The sequence below is a fragment of the Aythya marila genome (genome assembly GCF_965140915.1).
Source record: "Aythya marila genome assembly, chromosome: 5".
Lineage (NCBI taxonomy): Eukaryota > Metazoa > Chordata > Aves > Anseriformes > Anatidae > Aythya > Aythya marila.
The window spans coordinates 4,724,584-4,731,173 of record NC_139046.1 but is presented as its reverse complement, the minus strand read 5'-3'; positions in this window follow the sequence as shown (position 1 = coordinate 4,731,173).

Below are 6,590 nucleotides of genomic sequence, written 5' to 3'. Positions count from 1 at the left end.
CTTAAAGAAATGACATTAACATAGAGCAAGAATGTAGACCCTCTCAGAAATTACTAATTGTTCAAAGAGAAGAAAGATAATATAAAAACAAATGTTCATGGAAAGAAAAAAAATCAAAACACCTCTGCTGAATTAATACAATAAAAGCTGTTCAAAATGAGTATGCTTGAGAAACCATGTAGATGTAGAGCCAGGAAGCCACTGCTGATGAAATAGCCTGGTAGTTTCCAAAATATCTCTGCTCAAAGGTTTCTATAGCACAGATACTCCGCTCAATCCTCCCACCTCTATGCATAAGAAAAGATGACATCAAGACCAATGAACAGATAGTCCAGGCCATCGGTCCCATTTTGGAAGAATTAAACAGTGGCCAAGTAGGAGCCTTGGCCTTCAGATGAGCAATGTGTCATTTTGCTCCTGTTAGCCTGTGAGCACTTTTTGAACCAAATGTTTATCTTGGCATTCTTATTTTGCCTGGATCCCATGCAGAGACGTGGCTGTCTCCACGTAGACCGATACAGATGGCAACTGCCGGCGGAGTTTGGTCTTCATTCGCAAATGGAAAATGACAAGGAACTACTGCCAGCCTGAACCCGTCTTACCCATCACCTTTGCTTTGAGGGAGCTCAGCTTTGCACCAAACCCAAGGCTTGGCAGCTTGACTTGATTCCCGCAGTGTCTCCCAGAACAGCTCCATCCAAATACCCATGGATGTGCGAGTGTTCAGCTCAGACCTCAGATCCCCAGCATGAGCCCACCATATGGAGCTGTGTGTTATGAAAACTTTCAGCCCTACACAGGTCAGCAATCACTTTTATCAATCTGGTACATGTGTCACTGTGGATATATGGGCACAGAGTTTTATTCTGAAGCACATTTTCTCTCTGTAGACAAAAAAATCCTGTCTTTTTGTTGGGCCTTGCAGCTGGTGTTGCCTGCAGAAGGCTGCCCATCTGTGCAGAAGGTGAAGCCATGCAGCACTGACTCACTGCTCCACCACCTCCTACTTCTGGCAGCAACCAGCATGGGCTGATTCAGAGCACCTGGAAAAAAACAGAGTGCTTGCAGAAAAGGGTCAGGTTCAATGCTCAAACGATTTGAGATCAAGCCGTGCTCAGAGCAGTCATTCTCAGCTATGTGAGTGATACATGTGTGTGAGCAGTCTTTCATGGAAGGAAGGTATCAAACTGCAGGAGGACATTTCCAAATCAGTTTGGTTTTCCCTGAAAAAATCCCCCAGGGGACATCTTACCCCCAAATATTATACAAACACACTCCATATCCAGACACGGGAGGTGAGATTTGCTGACCATACACAGTGTCTACAGGTGCAGACACCTACAACTGAGCTAGACTCTTTTGGCTCCCTTTATGTGGGTTGAAATGTTTTTTAACCCCACCATCCATTCTCATCCTGCAGCCACCAGCTGAAGCAGTCCAGATAGGTTTTGCTGCTGGCCAGTAGAGGGAAGTGACTGTCCCGCTCTGCTCTCTGCTGGTGCAGCCTCATCTCCAGCACTGTGTGCAGTTTTGGGTGGCACAGTGTAAGAGGGACGTAAAGCTATCAGAGTGTCCAAAGGAGACCTATGAAGATGGGGAAGGGTCTGGAGGACAAGATGTATGAGGAGCAGCTGCGGTCCCTTGGTTTGCTCAGCCCCGAGCAGAGCAGGCTGAGGGGAGGCCTCATGGCGGCCTGCAGCTCCCTCACGAGGGGAGCGGAGGGGCAGGCGCTGAGCTCTGCTCTCTGGGGACAGCGACAGGACCCGAGGGGACGGCATGGAGCTGGGACAGGGGAGGGTCAGGCTGGGGGTTAGGGAAAGAGTCTGCACCCAGAGGTGGTTGGGCACTGGGACAGGCTCCCCAGGGATGTGAGCATGGCACCGATCCTGCTGGAGTACAAGAAGCATTTGGACACTGCTCTCAGCCACATGGACCAATTTTTGGGTGGTCCTGGGTGGAGCCAGGGCTTAGACTTGATGATCCTTGTAGGTCCCTTCCAACTTGGGATACGTGGGTAACCAGGTTAGAAAGGTTGGCGAGAAGAATTCCACCTTGCAGCTGCAGGGACTTATCGGCAGAGCTTACAGCTTTAAGGAACATTACTGATGCCCAGTGTTATATATCTGGAAATAGAAACATCCATGGGACAGAAAGCCCCTATTTTGACACATAACAACAGTCTCTGCTTCAAACTCTTGCTTCTTCTCTCCAAGCCTACATGTACATCATGGTTGGTCCTTGGACGAAAGGAGAAGTTTTAACAGCCTTAGCAAAATGCTAACATTTTCCCAAAACTGTGATCCAGGCACACTCTTGTGGTTGAAGACAGCTAGTGCACATTTGGACGAGGCTGTCTCCATACACAGCTGCAGAGAGGAGCAGGGGTGACCCCAGGGCTTGTCCTGCTTGCTCAGGACATAGGCTGGCACCAGCTCACACACTTCAGCCAGTGCATCCGTAATGATCCGAGCTGTTGTGGTAGCACCCAACACGGTTTAAAAACCTGCGTGAGAGCTTTTATCATTCCTAGCTCAGAGCAGCAGTGTGTGCCCAGAGGTGGTTAATAATTTAGCACTGCAGCTATTAACTGGTCTGCAGGAACACACCTGCTTCTGGGAAAAGGGACACCTCAGCTGCTGTACCATGGGGTGAGGTTTTGGGGTCCCAGCTCAGCAAATTGCCCTCCCTGCCAAGAAGGCTGATGGTATTCTTGGCTGCATTTGGCGAAGTATCACCAGCAGGTCAGGAGAGGTGATCCTTCCCCTCTGGTCAACACTGGTGAGGCTGCACCTGGAGTGCTGGGTCCAGTTCTGGGCCCCCCAGTACAGGAGAGACCTGGGCATGCTGGAGAGAGCAACGAAGGGCTTGGAGCTGCTCTGCTGTGAGGAGAGGCTGAGGGAGCTGGGGCTGCTCAGCCTGGAGAGGAGGAGGCTTGGGGATCCTATCAATATCCATAAATACCTGATGGGAGGGTGTAAAGAGGAGTCAGGCTCTGTTCAGTGCCAAGATAAGAGGCACTGGGCACAAACTGGAGTACAGGAGGTTCCATCTGAACATCAGGCAGCACTTTGGTGTGGTGTGGGTGCCGGAGCCCTGTCACAGGCTGCCCAGAGGTTGTGAAGTCCCCTCCTTGGAGATCTTCAAAAGCTGCCTGGATGTGATTCAGGGACCCTGCTCCAGGTGGCCCTGCTGGGGCTGGGGTTTGCACCAGATACCTCCACAGGTCCCTTCCAACCTCAACCACTCTGATTCTGTGAGCTCAACGAAGAGGGGTGGGATTCATGTCACCTTGCAAGGGGCATCCTGGATAGCTTTACCTGCCTTGGGAACAGGCAGATCTGCCCACACATCCTTCCCAGGTGAGTGGCCTGGGATGCTCTTCACCTTGTGCCCTGCAGCCTCAGCAGTTGAACCTCCTCCACCCCTGCTTATTGTGGTTTTGCTTGAAGGAGGCTGTCTCTTTGTAGAGACAAAAGCAAAGCCCCTCAGACCTGCTGGCACCTGATTAATAAGAAAGGTGTTGGCACTTGGCTGTGAAAAGCAGAAAGCCCTGAAGTGGTGCTGAAAGTGGATTTTCTTTGCTTCATGCTGCTTTGGTGGTTTTGTTTTCTCTTTGCTGCCAGGGCACACAGATCCCATCTGGGTTGCTCCAGTGCTCTGCATTGCCTGGGGTCCATCAGAGACACAGCATCAAGGGGCCATGTTGAGTTTTCTGTAGTCTGAGCAAAGCTTCCTTTTCCCCTACATTTTGGAAGTGCCCAGGGCCTGGAGGAAATGACTTTAATTCATGGATATTCCTACCCGGTGGAATTGCTATTTGCTTCCTACCTGTATTTTACAGGTAGCCCCTGCTTTTTGCAGCCGGTGGGTTTGGATGGGATGATGCACAGGGAGCAGGCAGGTCTGTGACCTTGCTGTGTGCAGCCAGCCCCCTTCTGGGTTTTTCGTGCACACCAGCCCCAACATGTGCACGCAGAGTATTTACCTCCTGCTGCCTCAACAGCCTCATCCATCCTCCTCCACCTCATCTGCTGCTGCCTCTCCAAGCAGCGAAGCGAACAGCTCTCAGCACACACACACACCGGCTAACCTCATCTCACCAAACACCTTCACGTTTTTTATCAAAGCGTCTGTCTCTCACCCTGCATCTGCTGACAGCCCTAATTTCCTGACCTGCTTTTCCTTTGCTTGTGCTGCCTTTCTGCCTGGCTCCTGCTGCCAGCCATACACAGCTCTCAGCAATCAACGGTGCTGATCAGAGGGAATGATCCTGCACCATATCTCCAGCAGTAGGAGGAATGGAAAATTTTCCCTGTCCTGGCTGTTCCTTTCTACCTGTCCCCCATCCTTGCCGTGACATGGAGAGGAGAACCACCAAGTCCCCCTTGTCCCAGGAGCTGCTTTTGGAGCTGGGCTCAGATGCAGCAGTGCCAAAACTGCAATTAAAGGCCACCCACCAAAACCACCCCACCCAGTGTAGTCCGAGATATCTGGTCAAGGACAAGTGTTTTGAGCACTAACACATCACCTTGCAGTGATACTGCCAGAAAATTGCAGACACCCTGCATCTCCTATAAGGTTTCTAAATATTATTTTTTTATTTTCTTGCTGATGGGAAACATGGCGTATTTGCATTTTTGAGCCTGAATAGTTTTAATTCAGTTTTTTATTGTACAAGCTCAAGAGGAACATTTACTTTGTTTTCACTGATTAGTTATACAATTATTCCTTTCAGATACCACATGAACCATGAACCATAATATTGTATTCTTTGCTAATACATTTTGGAAGATGTATTTACATGAAAACACAATACATAAATGTAATGAATTTTTCAAATGAGCACATTGGTAATAAAAAGTAATCATAGGGTTTGTGGTGTTTTTTTTCCATACAACAAAAATTCATTAAACTTTTCTCAATTAGCAAACTGACTTTTCTAAATAAGCTGCTGATTGAGCCAGCCATGCTAACCAGCTGGGTCTGATAACGCTGGATGGCGCACATCGCTGGGGAGCACACGAAGCAGAGATTATCTCCCTGTCCAGAGGCAGGCATCTTCTGCTGGCTCTGCCACCAGCTGAAGGTGGTACTGCTGCTTCCAGGTGCCCACCGGTGAGAAGTCAGGGTTAGCTAACAACTAAATGAGAACAATCTGCTGTCTAGGAGGTGAAGTCCTGGGTTGTATTCAGCCTGCAGGCTTCTGTCTGCATCTGTGCTGTGTCCAGCTGGGTCAGGGAGAGGAAGTGGTTGAGAAGGAAGCAGGAAAAGACCTCATTGATGTCAGCTGGACCAGGGATCAGATGTGGGTGTACTGCGAAGGAAGGAGCCCAGTCCAATGCAAATGCTCCTCATGAGCTGCAAAATGTTTTCCTGGGTTCAGGAGCCTGTAAAAGTCTTTGAGTCTCTCTCTCTTTCTTTTTTTTTCTTTCTTTCTTTCTTCATTTCTCTTTCTTTTTTGTTCCTTCTTTTCGTTTTCTTTCTTTTTCTTCCTCCACACTTTCCAGAGTATTTCCTTGTATGGACCCACTGCAATAGTCCCTGTACAAACTAGTGCATGATGCTGAAATCTTGGCACTGAATCTTGCTGAAGTTAGTGGGGAGTTTGCTGCTGCATCTGTTGGGAAGATCTGGCTCTGGTCGAGAGTTTTGTATAAAGAGGAATTAATCTCTCAGGAGCGGGGAGCACAATGAACACCTCCCAAGGTCTTTTACATAGACTGTGCTCTTATAGCTTGTGTCTAACCCACTTCACCTTAATAAACTCTTCTGTGTGCAGTGAAAGATAAGCAAAAGCACTCTTCTGACTCTGAAAATCCATTCTGTCCATCAATACCTATGTGCTGGTGTTTGTGGGGGCTGATCCTGTGTTGATAAGGGCAGTTTTTCTCTCCTGTGCAAGCAAAGGATCCTCCTAGAGCCATGTGCCACTTGCTCTTTACAAACCTAATTTTCAGGGTACGACCCCCCGGGACCCCAGGGCTCATGTTTGTTCACGTGGGACAGCCCAGGCTCTCACTTCTGCAAAGCTCCTGCATGCTTTGGTTTCCCACTGTGTTAATGCCAGGCTGGGGCTGAGCCCTCTGCCATCTCCTGCAGCTCTGCCTGCAGAGGGGCAGCCTCTCTTTCTTCCAAAGGCACCCCAAATTTATGAGGCTGCCATTGAAAATCCCATGCTTGGCAAGCTCGGTGCGTGGTTGGGGTGGCTGAGTGTCTGTCCCCTTTCTGATTTCTTTTTCCTCCTCCTCTGTTGCTGCAGAGGAACTGTGCTGAAGATGTGCTGAACATGGCTGGTGTTGTGGCTCCCATCCACAAGACAGCCGCTCCGAGCTCAGAGCATTTCAGTGGCAGGGAAAAGCTGGTTTGGCTCCCAGAATAGCTCCTGCATGCAGTGTGGCGAATGGCAGAGCTCATTACCTGGTCAAGTTCTGGGGCGTAGCTGGCAAATGCCTGCATGAGAGAGCATCCTGCCTGATAAGAGATGCCTTGGACCAGCTCTAGGCCTGCTTTTCCCAGGCTGGGAAGAGCTAGGAACAAAGATAGACCAGCTGGGCAGTGTGAAGGTGAGCAGGGCTCTTGCCATAAGGGTA